Here is a 13,146-nt window from a genome sequence, read left to right as displayed (position 1 = left end):
TTTTGTGTTTTGAGTTTTCAGAAGTGGTTTATTTTCTAGCACAAATAGCTAGGCAAGATTTTCCTACCCTTTAAAGTGAATCATCTTAAGATGACAGAGAATTCTGTTTTCAGCTCTGTTTCACCAAAATAAACACAAGATTGCAGAAAAACCGTTGTAATCTCTAGAACATCTTTGGTTTTTTTCTTACATTGCCAGGTAAAATTCTATAAAGAAGGAATAGATACTATATTTAAGTTTGCAGTCTAAATTTGAGACATTGTGAAAAAATTGCACAGACTTCATATGATATAATAAAAATAGTCTGAGGAGTACTACCGACTTGGGCCCAATTCTCAGTTTTTCTGATTATTAGTGGTGTAGTGTGGTCAACTTTCTCAACCTTTTTGAGCCCATTTTCCTTACTTGTAAAAATATAGATGCTAATACTTATAAGGTTGTTTTTAGTATAGGAAATTATGTTAATTATTTAGTAGAGTGCTAAGTACTTAAAAAATGGTATTTTAAGATGAATTATAACATCTAGGTAAGAGAGTTTCCTCTAGGGGTTGTAGACCACTGGAAGAAATCATCTAAGCCTTCCTAGCCATCTGGAAGGCCAGGAAGCTATAAAATATCCATCTGGGAAAGATAGTCTATGATTTCTCTTTAGTTATCTTTATGTATTTGGATCATATAATTAGGAGACTGTCCCTAATTTCATCTCTTTTTCCTACAACATAAATTTATTTAAATTTGGACCTAAATAAGTCCATAGGTCAAATGAAACATTGTGACTTCCTATCTTTAACATGACTTCTAAGTGGCATTTTGATGTAGTGAAAATCGTGCTTCAGGAACATTAGTGACCATGAAGCTTTCTCGTGGCTCCTGTGCTTCTCCTTCGGCCGCTCCCTCTTCTCCAGGCTCCTCAGTTGTGGTGGAGGCACTGTAATCAGTCACAAGCATGGTGAGGAGGAAGAAAGGAGCAAAGAATTTATAACTTTTAGGAATGTGGGTAAAATTTTACAAATTTGAAAAAATTCTAGGGAAGACTATGTAATTTGGGCAGATAGATAGAAATTCCAATGCACGCTAAATACATGTAAAATTATGGTTCCTTGCCCATGTTGTCTTTTGGAAAAATAGCGCTCAAGCTCACTATAAAATTCACACATATTTGGAATTTTTGGTGTTAATTATATTTGAGAGATTATTTCTAAGAGATTGTCTATACTGATTCTTTAGGTAGTATGTCTGAAATGGCAAAAGAGGGCTTTTATCTTGTCTAATTAATATGCTAATAATATTGTTTAACAGGTAACTTAAAACATGTTAAAATACATAGCAGTTCGTGTTTTCTTGTTTGCAAATTTGTCAGAATTCCTTTTAGACTGTCTTTCTAATTTTGTTAATCAGAATGTAATTTGTAAGATTCAGTCACGTTATGCATCCTGAATAAAACCAAATTTTTTTTCAATAATCTGTGAAACTTTCTGATTATGTTAAGCTAGTTTAAAGCAAAAACTTTACAACCAATTTGTTTTGAAGTAAGCTTTAGAAATCTGGTCTCTTCTAGAAATATTGCATTGTTTTTGGTGGTGGTAAGGGATAATTCTCAAAGTATAAAGTCATAAGTTTCATACAGATAAAAGGTGAACATGTATTAAGGATTTAACTTAATTCATTAATGAAGGAACCAGACAGATATTACAATTTAGAGAAACACAAATTTATATGGAGTAAAGGAATGTTGAAATTTACAAATAGAAAAAACTTCTTTTCCCATTGCGGGGGTGTGTGTCAACTGGACCTCTACTGAACAGAAATTATTTGCATGTTTATAGACAAGAATGATTTTGCATTGCTCTCAGTTATCTATAACTTCTGAGAATTGTAAAAGAGCCCAAAGACAATAAAAGGCTACACTGAGCTAATCTGGAAGGATCTGCTCTAAACAATACATAGTTTTCTATTGGAGACACTCAATAATATCTTTTGCTTATTCTTAATTTCTTCAAAAAGGTTTGGATAGTGACCCAGTAGCCTCAGGAAATCTAGGTACTTCTCCTGCCAACTCTCACACTGTTCTAATCATAAAATCATAAATGCAATTAATTGAGACTTATACTAGTAGCTGAAGTTCTAACATTGGTGGGAAGTATTGGCATCTTTTTAACCTCTGACCAATAAATTGTAAAAGCCGGATCCAAATCAAATGCTATCCCAAAGTGGGAAAATAGTGATGACTTTATGTAGTCAGAGCCACTTCACAATTTGTTTTCTGTGGATTCCTTTGAACTCATTCTTTTAAACTGTGTTCTATAGACTCTGAACTGACTCCCTTGTTTTCTTAGCTCTTAATTTTCAAGCTCTACCAAAAGGTCCCTTTCAGGTAACTCAATTTTCTAAATAAGCTGGACACTGTGACAGCCCTTGAGGGGATATGCAAGCTAAAGAGAACTCTGATATTTTAACTTAAATTTGGTTAAAGAAAACAAACACCAAGTTGAAGAAGATATTACCTCAAGAGACTAAAATGTCCAAAATTAGGGCTGACATTAGAGTTGCCTGCAAACAGAAACTTGACAATATCACCAGGACCCAGTTTCTCTCTCTTTTCTGTGTATGCTCCATTCTTGGGCTCCACAGAGGTGAGATGACCTCAGTAGGGCCAGCAGTTAAATCCTTTCAGCATTACTTCTCTCTTATTCTTAATGATAGTTTGCCTGGGTATGAAATTCTAAAAATAGCTGTAGCTATTTTTTTCCCAGTACTTTGAAACTGTATTATGTCATTATCTCCAGGCTTGTGTCCAGCTTTTGAGAAGTCTGCTAACCAGTCTAATTGGGTCCCTTGAAAGTAATTTGCTTTTTCTCTCTGGGTGCTCATAAGAATTTATTTTTTATAGATATTGTGCAGTGCCTCTATGATGCAGCTAGGTATGGATTTCTTTGTTTCCCTTGCTTTGGATTTATTATCCTTTATGGATTTTATGATTCATATATTTTTATCAATTCTGGAAAATTCTTAACCATTTTCTTATTGAATATTGACTCTATCCCATTGCCCACCCCATAACTTTTTTCCCCTTCTCCTTAGGGATCATTATATTTATGATCGACCTTCTCATCCTGCCCTCATGTCTCCTAACTTTTTTGTATTTTCCATCTCTTTGTGGGCTGCTTCCTGGATAATTTCAGTGTTCTCTTTCATTCATTCTTTGGCTCTACCTAACCTCCTGTTTAGGGATTTTAAAAGTTGTAATGATTTTTCAATTTCTGGGATTTCCATTTGGTCCTTTTTCAAATGTGATTGGTCTCCTTTTTCTTATGTTTTTGATTTTATATTTTATTTCTTTCAATATTGATTTATAACTTTGCACAATACATTTGTGTGCACTCATTTTAACTCCCACTGACACACTAGTATCTCCCAGATCTCTATTTCATGCTCAGGCTTCACACTCCTGAATTCCAGACCTTTTATATTCTACTTCTTAACTGAACAGAACAACTTAAATTTGCCTTTTTCTGTATCTGTGGAATCACGTATAGGTCTGAATTTGTGAATCCTCCCTGCTCTTTTTCTTTGAATTTTATACTGTAGATAAGAGGGAGTTATTGCTTTTTCAACAGGGAATAACATGATCAGATTTGAATTTTAGAAAGATAACTGTTTCCTTGGTTTGGTAGATGGATTAGAGGAAGAGTGTAGGGAAATGAAATTAGTTTTGATCACGGTAATGATGCAACTGAGCGATGATGGCCTATCTAAGCCAGTTGAGATGGAGAGGAAAGTGGAAGTTGTTAAAATGTTAAGGAACCTGGATTGATTGGACCTCACTGACTAGATGGTGTGTGAACCGTGAAGTAATAAGACACGTGTATTTCGTGTGCTTTTATTTTTCCTTCCCTTTCTTTGACAGTAGGCCTCCTCATCTCTTCTCCTAAAATCCTCGTCCTCCTGCCCTCGTCCACCTGCACATCCCTTTTAGGTTCTGTGAGATTGTGGTTTAGACATTAACTTCCTTGCCACAACTCTGCAGACCTACCCATGGAAATTGTTTTTATATAAGAGTTTTAACTGCCTAAAACCTTTTGAGCACTGTTGTTGTCAATAACAATAAGATGTCATGATACATCTTATCACTTATCTTAAAAAACAGGGTTCCCAACACTTACCTCCCATACTGGGTTGTTTTTCCAAAGTTTAAAGCAACAAGGATTTTTGCCTCTGAGAACAGGCTCCAGACCTTAGTTTCTTTCTATATTTGAATATTGATATGGCACAGGGTTTCTCAACCTTGACACAACTGACATTTTGGGTAAGAGAATTCTTTGTGGGAGACTGTCTTCTGTGCTGTGGGATGGTTAGCAGCATCCCTGTTCACTCCCCCCGCCCGCAACAACTGATGTGGTGGACAATAAACTTACAGAGTATGAAAGACCATAATTGACCATATTGCTATACATATGGATTTATCCTTACTCCTTCTTTTTTCAGTTTTGAGATATAATTGATAAACAGCACTTTATAAGTTTAACTATAATGTACAGCATAATGACTTGACATATTTTGAAATGATGACCAGCTTTTTCCTTAAGGTGAGTAATTGTATTTATAATTTAGTGAGCAATTGGGTATAATGCCAGTTTAAAAATGGCTCTGGATATTTTGTTTCTTGAACAGTTAGAAAAACAAAACTTCTGTAGCCGTAGAATATTACTGAAGACTTAAAATCAAAGGTTAATATACATATTATTTCTTGTGTAGGAAGAATATACATTTCTTTATTAAACATTTTTAACTATTTAGAAAATCTTTGAGTCATTTTCTGAATAGAAATAGTGAAATTTATATAATAACCAGAAACTTTGTGGGGAGTATGTTTGTGTGTAATCTCTTTGTATTCTGTAGCATGGCTATATTTATTGATGATTAATAGCACTTTGGAAATTCATGTTAATATATATGCATCAGGAAGAATATAGTTTTCCACTACTCAGTTCTGCAACTTGATGCTTCGTATTCTGGGCATGTTATAAGATAGAGATGGAAAATCACTTGGCAGACATTTGACTCTTGAAATTTGACATTAGGTAGCATCAACCATGGCAGAGAATCACTTGTACTTGATCTCTGTTGGATTGTTTTGATTGTGATCAAGTACAGTGAAGGTCAGAATTTAATCCTGGGTGGGGGTCGGGTAATGAGCTCTCCTGGATCCTTGGATCCCATATCATTATTGGAGAGAAACTTGGGTAGTTATTTAAGTTCTAGCTCTAAAGAAGCGGTTTTATTTGTGAGAAAGCAGTGTGTTCTGATGATGCAGGGGGACGTTTTAGGCTTATTCTGACAAAGTTTGGATGCCCAGGGCAGGTGCTGAACTGTTCCCTGACTTCATGGAATGAGGTGAAACTTTATCTGTTTCTGATGCTGGAGAAGCTACTGCATGAAAAGCTTTTGTTTTGCTTAATTTTTCAAACTCTGTACCCCCATATATCTATTCTATGATTTACCTTCAAATGAAATTGAAGAAGAGATAGATCAAGGAAAGATGAATGTATCTAGGCATTAAAGTTTATTATATATCCGAGTATAGTATTCCTGATCATATTGGATTTAAGGTATATGGTCCTAGTTTAATTTCCAGGAATTAAAGTTTAGTATGTAAAATAAAGCTTATTTCTTTTTGCTACATATTCACTTTTAGGAGTGCTTCGTAAAGACACACTAATTTGTACAGAAGTTTTCTAAAATACCTGTATTTCTGTATTGAATAAATTATTAATAGAGTTTTCATTTATCAACAAAAGATTGGAATTATTCTATTATAAAAATATGAAATATTCAAAATCTCATAATTGCCAATGATTAGCTTTGAAGATGTGATTCTGTAAACATTTATTAAGTAGTCTCAATAAAGACAACTCAGGTAACTGAAATTGTAATTACAAGGTCGGAGGATTTCTGTTCTACGTTGTCATAATTAGCTCGAATGCAGATGCCTGAGGAGGAATGCGTGTTTGCACCTGCTGCGTGGATGGATAAGTGTTCAATTTTGCTTTTAAAAGTAAACAATAGAGGTGGGGTTCATCATTCCACATTGTATGATTTATATCTATGATAATTTCCATGCGTTGACATGCGGAAATACTTTGATAGGTTAACCTGAGAGGCAAGTGATCACTGTGGTGCTGAGCTGTTAAACTTCCGTTCAGGGCTTATAGGCCAATTCCCAAGGAGCCAGTGTATTTGATAACTTGGGAATCGTGCTTCATATAACAAACTTCCCAGATAGCCCTACTTTGGAGGCAACTAACCGACTTTGTCCATACTTGTCATAATTTTGATGCTTTGAATTTCAGAAAAGATCTTATAATTGAGGATTCATTGCCTGTTTGTTTCTGAACAAACCTCCCTTCCCATGGAAACAGCTACGGAGTACCTGCTTGTTAGCATTAGCATCTTCTATATCTGTTTATACCAGATAGTGCTATTGCGAGTGCTAGAGAAAAGAAGGGTCAGCAAGGGGGTTATTTTCACTTGTGACCCTTTTCAGCGGCCTTTTGTTTAGTAAGACCCTGGAAGCTGGTGGTCACCTTGTGCTTTCAATTGTCGTCATATTGTACTACTTTTTAACTGACCTGTTGACTTACATAGACAAGAACCTACTAATGCTTGCAATTTACCAATCCTACCCTAATGACGTCTCAAATGTGGATGACTTCTGCTCTTGAGAAGTTAGTTTTCAGTAATCAAGATGACATCCATAAATACACATTTTAGAAATTTTCTTTTTAAAATACTGAAAACATGCAGAGAACTTTGGACACCTCCAGATCCACCACTTGGTGTAATAAATAGAATGTTATTAATCACTTTGAAACTGTGTCCCTGCCCTGATGTTGTTTACTTCCCCTAGATGGATAAACGTGACTCTGAACTTTGTTTTTATTTTCTTTTTAGTTTTGTAGCATATATCCCTAAACAACATATTTGTTGTGTGTTTGTTTTTTACACTCTATTTTTTTAGTTGAGGTACAATTGACATATGTTTGTGTGATTTTTAACTTATATTTTGACAGCATGTTCTTTGGCACAATATTTTTGGGGAAATCACATGAATCTGTGCATCAGTAGTTCAATCATGATCACTGCTTTATTTGTCACAGTTTATCTATTTACAGTGGATGGATATTTGTTTTCCTCTCTAGTTGTTGCTAATGCGAACATTGCCAGCGTGAACATTCTTATACATGTCTTCTCATGCATATGTGCAAGGATTTCTCTGGAGTCAAGATATGTGCCGGTTATTAGCTTTACCAGATGATGCTGAATTATTTTCCAAACTTGTGTCAAATTGCGCTCTCCTCAGTAGTGTATAACAACAGTTCAAGTTGCCCCACATCCTCACCACCACTCGATATTGTTAAACCCCCTTTTATCTAATCCAGTTAGTGCAAAATGCTTTCTCTTTGTGGTTTAAATTAGCATTTTGTTAATAGTCTGGGCATTTTTCAATATGTTTTTGGGCTTTATGTCTTCTCACTGAATTGCCCGTGTAAGTCTTTTGCCCCTGTTTCTATTTTTAAAATAAATACTGATGTGTAAGAGAGCTTTATATATTCTGGACACTGATACTCTTGCCAGCTATTGCTATATGCTTTGTACCTATTTTTTCCTTTTTTTTTTATTGAGTTATTGATAGGTTACAATCTTGTGAAATTTCAATTGTACATTAATGTTTGTCAGTCATGTTGTAGGTGCACCACTTCACCCTTTGTGCCCACCCCGCACCCCACCTTTCCCCTGGTATCCACTAAACTGTTCTTGGTCCATAGTTTTAAATTCCTCATATGAGTGGAGTCATACACAGATTATCTTTCTCTCGCTGGCTTATTTCACTTAACATAATTCTCCCGAGGTCCATCCATGTTATTGCAAATGGAATGATTTTGTTCTGTTTTGCAGCTGAGTAGTATTCCATTGTATATATGTACGACATCTTCTTTATCCATTCGTCTGTTGATGGGCACTTAGGTTGCTTCCACGTCTTGGCTATTGTAAACAGTGCTGCAATAAACATTGGGGTGCACAGGACTTTTGGGATTGCTGACTTCAGGCTCTTTGGATAAATACCCAGTAGTGGGATGGCTGGATCGTATGGTAGTTCTATTTTTAGTTTTTTGAGGAATCTCCATACTGTTTTCCATAGTGGCTGCACCAGTTTGCATTTCCACCAGCAGTGTATGAGGGTTCCTTTTTCTCCGCAACCTCTCCAACATTTGTTGCTGTTAGTTTTAGATATTTTTGTCGTTCTAACGGGTGTAAGGTGATATCTTAGTGTAGTTTTGATTTGCATTTCCCTGATGATCAGCGATGATGAGCATCTTTTCATGTGCCTATTGGCCATCAGTATATCTTCTTTGGAGAAATGTCTGTTCATGTCTCCAGCCCATTTTTTGATTGGGTTGTTTGATGTTTTGTGGTTGAGTTGCGAGAGTTCTTTTTATATTAAGGATATTAAGCCTTTGTCAGATATATGACTTGCAAATATTTTTTCCCAGTTAGTGGGTTGTTTTTTTGTTTCAATCCTGTTTTCATTTGCCTTGAAGAAGCTCTTTAATCTGATGAAGTCCCATTTGTTTATTCTTTCTATTGTTTCCCTTCTCTGAGAAGGCATGGTGTCCGAAAAGATCCTTTTAATACTGATGTCAAAGAGTGTACTGCCTACGTTTTCTTCCAGAAGCCTTATGGTTTCAGGTCTCACCTTTAGGTCTTTGATCCATTTTGAGTTTATTTTGGTGAATGGTGAAAAAGAATGGTCAATTTTCATTCTTTTACATGTGGCTTTCCAGTTTTCCCAGCACCATTTGTTGAAAAGACTTTCTTTTCTCCATTGTATGCCCTCAGCTCCTTTGTCGAAGATAAGCTGTCCATAGATGTGTGGTTTTATTTCTGGGCTTTCAATTCTGTTCCATTGATCTGTGCACCTGTTTTTGTACCAGTACCATGCTGTTTTGATTACTGTAGCTTTGTAGTATGTTTTGAAGTCAGGGATTGTGATGCCTCCCGTTTTGTTCTTTTTTCTCAGGATTGCTTTAGAAATTCGGGGTCTTTTGTTGCCCCATATGAATTTTAGGATTCTTTGTTCTAATTCTGTAAAGAATGTCATTGGGATTCTGATTGGGATGGCGTTGAATCTGTAGATTGCTTTAGGTAGAATGGACATTTTAACTATGTTTATTCTTCCAATCCATGTACATGGAATGTCTTTCCATCTCCTTATGTCGTCATCCAATTCTCTCAGAAAGGCCTTGTAATTTTCATTATATAGGTCCTTCACTTCCTTAGTTAAATTTACCCCAAGATATTTTATTCTTTTTGTTGCGATTGTGAATGGTATTGTATTCTTGAGTTCTTTTTCTGTTGGTTCATTACTGGAGTATAGAAATGCTACTGATTTATGCAAATTGATTTTATACCCCGCAACTTTGCTGTAGTTGTTGATTACTTCTAACAGTTTTCCAATGGATTCTTTGGGGTTTTCTATATATAAGATCATGTCATCTGCAAACAGCGAGAGTTTCACTTCTTCCCTCCCTATTTGGATTCCTTTTATTCCTTTTTCTTGCCTGATTGCTCTGGCAAGGACCTCCAGTACTATGTTAAATAAGAGTGGTGATAGAGGGCATCCTTGTCTTGTTCCTGTTTTCAGGGGGATGGGGTTCAGTTTTTGCCCATTGAGTATGATGTTGGCTATGGGTTTGTCGTATATGGCCTTTATTATGTTGAGGTAGTTTCCTTCTATGCCCATTTTGTTCAGAGTTTTTATGATAAATGGCTGTTGGATCTTGTCAAATGCTTTCTCTGCATCTATTGAGATGATCATGTGGTTTTTATTCCTCAGTTTGTCGATGTGGTGTATCACGTTGATTGATTTGCGGATGTTGAACCATCCCTGTGTCCCTGGTATGAATCCCACCTGATCCTGATGTATGATTCTTTTGATGAATTGCTGAATTCTGGTTGCCAAAATTTTGTTGAGAATTTTTGCATCTATGTTCATCAGTGATATTGGCCTGTAGTTCTCTTTTTTCGTGGTGTCCTTGTCAGATTTTGGTATCAGCGTGATGTTGGCCTCATAGAATGTGTTAGGAAGTGTTCCATCTTCCCTAATTTTTTGGAATAGCTTGAAAAGGATAGGTATTAAATCCTCTCTGAAAGTTTGGTAAAATTCCCCAGGAAAGCCATCTGGTCCTGGGGTTTTATTCTTTGGGATGTTTTTGATTGCTGTTTCAATCTCTTTCCTTGTGATTGGTCTGTTCAAATTGTCTGCCTCTTCTTGAGTGAGCTTTGGGAGATTGTAGGAGTCCAAGAATTTATCCATTTCCTCTAGGTTATCCATTCTTTTGGCATATAGTGTTTTGTAGTATTCTCTTATAATCTGTTGTATTTCTGCAGAGTCTGCTATTTCTCCTCGCTCATTTCTGATTTTGTTTATTTGAGCTTTCTCCCTTTTTTTCTTTGTAAGTCTGGCTAGTGGTTTGTCAATTTTATTTATCTTCTCAAAAAACCAGCTCTTTGTCTCATTGATCCTTTCTACTGCCTTTTTCATTTCAGTAGTATTTATTTCTGCTCTGATTTTTATTATTTCTCTCCTTCTGCTAACTTTGGGCTTCATTTGTTCTTTTTTCTCTAGTTCAGTTAGGTGTGCTTTAAGGTTGCTTATTTGGGATTTTTCTTGTTTGTTAAGATGTGCCTGTATTGCGATGAATTTTCCTCTTAATACAGCTTTTGCTGTATCCCATATGAGTTGGTATGGCATGCTATCATTTTCATTTGTTTCCAGGTATTTTTTTTATTTCTTCTTTAATTTCTTCAATGATCCATTGCTTGTTCAGTAGTGTGTTGTTTAGTCTCCACATCTTTGTGCCCTTCTCAGCTTTTTTCTTGTAATTAATTTCTAGCCTTATAGCACTATGATCTGAGAAGATGCTTGTTATTATTTCAATTTTTTTAAATTTGTAGAGGCTTGCCTTGTTTACCAACATATGGTCTATCCTAGAGAATGTTCCATGTGCACTTGAGAAGAATGTGTATTCAGCTCCTTCAGGGTGGAGTGATCTATATATGTCTATTAAGTCCAATTGTTTTAGTTTTTCATTCAGCTCCACTATTTCCTTGTTGATTTTCTGTCTGGATGATCTGTCCATTGATGTGAGTGGGGTGTTGAGGTCCCCTACTATTATTGTGTTGTTTTTAACATCTTCCTTTAGGTCTGTTAATAGTTGCTTTATGAATCTTGGTGCTCCTGTGTTGGGTGCATAGATATTTATAAGCATTATTTCTTCTTGATGAAGTGTCCCTTTGATCATTATATATTGTCCCTCTGTGTCTCTCTTTACCTGTCTTATTTTGAAATCCACTTGGTCTGATATGAGAATTGCAACACCTGCCTTTTTTTCCTTGCTATTTGCTTGAAATATTGTCCTCCACCCCTTCACCCTGAGTCTGTGTTTGTCCTTGGGGCTGAGGTGTGTTTCCTGGAGGCAGCAAATTGTTGGATCTTGTTCTTTAATCCATTTTGCCACTCTGTGTCTTTTTATTGGAGAGTTCAGTCCGTTCACATTGAGAGTGATTATTGATGCATGTGGACTTAATGCTGTCAATCTGTCGCTCATTATCTTGTTTTCCTGTGTTTCTTTTCCTGTGTGCTTTAGACTACCCATTTAATACTGCAATTTCTTATGCTGGGTTTCTTAGGTTTTTCCTTATCTATGATTTGTGACTCTGTTCTGTACTTTATTTTAGTGTCTACCTTGAAGTTTGTATTTAGAATCTCGTGTATAATATAGTCTATTCTCTGGTGGTTTCTTACTTACTCGACCAATACTGATTTAGACCCTTTGATCTTCCCCTCCTTAATAATTATTTTCATTTTTTATTCCAACTCGTCTTATTAATTTGTAGTTAGAGTGCTAAGATCGTCCTTGTTTTGGTAGTTTTCTTATTTTTACCCTAATGCTATAGTTGAATAATTGCTATCCTGTTCTGGTTCTATCCATCGGTCTCCCTAGTCTGTGGATTGTGTCCCTTTTCTCCCTTTTTTCTTTTTTCAAGTATGAGAGCCTTCTTGAGGATTTCTTGTAATGGAGGGCTTTTAGTTACAAATTCCCGTAACTTTTGTTTGTCTGGAAAAGATTTAATTTCTCCCTCATATCTGAAGGAAATTCTTGCTGGATAGAGTATTCTTGGCTGAAGGTTTTTATCCTTGAAAGCTTTGAATATATCACTCCATTCTCTCCTAGATTGTAGGGTTTCTGTAGAGAAATCCGCTGACAGTCTGATAGGGGCTCCTTTATAGGTTATTCTCTTTTTTTTCCTTACTTCCCTGAGTATTCTCTCCTTATCATTCCTATTTGCCAACTTTACTATTATGTGCCTTGCGGTGGGTCTTTTTACATTGACAAATCTAGGAGATCTAAAACCCTCCTCTACACACATTTCTCCGTTGATCCCTAGATTTGGGAAGTTCTCTTCAATAATTTCGTTAAGCACACTTTCTGCTCCATTTTCCTTTTCCATATTCTCGGGAATTCCTATGATCCTTATGTTCTTACTCCTCATTGAATCCATTATCTCTCGGAGATTTTCCTCATTTTTTTTAATTCTTAGTTCTCTTTCTTCCTCTGTCTGGCGCCACTCAGCCTGCCTGTCCTCGATTATGCTGATTTTCTCCTCTATGTTGTCTACACGGGCATTCAGGGAATCCGTATTCTGTTTTATCTGGTCCATTGTGTTTTTCATCTCAAGTAATTCTGTTTGATTCTTCTTTATGATTTCAATCTCTTTTGTGAAGTAACTCCAGAACTCGGCTTGTTTCTCTATCTTTCTCTCTACCTCATTGAGTTTTTTGATTATAGCTGCTCTGAATTCATTATCACTTAGTTTACCTAATTCCAAGTCCTCAGGACTTAATTCTGTGTTTTTATTGTTTTCCTTCTGGTCTGGGGCTTTTATAAATTGCTGGATGGTAGAGGAGCGGTTTTTTCTCATGGTGGTAGAATTCAGTTGCAGTTACAGCCTGTCGCCACTAGATGGGGTCGAGAGCTGCGTGTTAGCTCTCCGCCTTGGGGCAAGATGGCTGCGCCCACTGGC

General features: G+C 36.1%; 1 protein-coding gene across 5 annotated transcripts in view; it reads left to right on the top strand.

Annotated features, from left to right (window-relative positions):
• Positions 1 to 13,146, top strand: part of CRPPA (CDP-L-ribitol pyrophosphorylase A) — a 283,050-nt gene that overhangs the window by 13,079 nt on the left and 256,825 nt on the right. The window lies entirely within an intron of this gene.

This window comes from Equus przewalskii, chromosome 4 (assembly GCF_037783145.1).
Source record: "Equus przewalskii isolate Varuska chromosome 4, EquPr2, whole genome shotgun sequence".
Lineage (NCBI taxonomy): Eukaryota > Metazoa > Chordata > Mammalia > Perissodactyla > Equidae > Equus > Equus przewalskii.
This window is presented reverse-complemented; position numbering and strand designations above follow the sequence as displayed.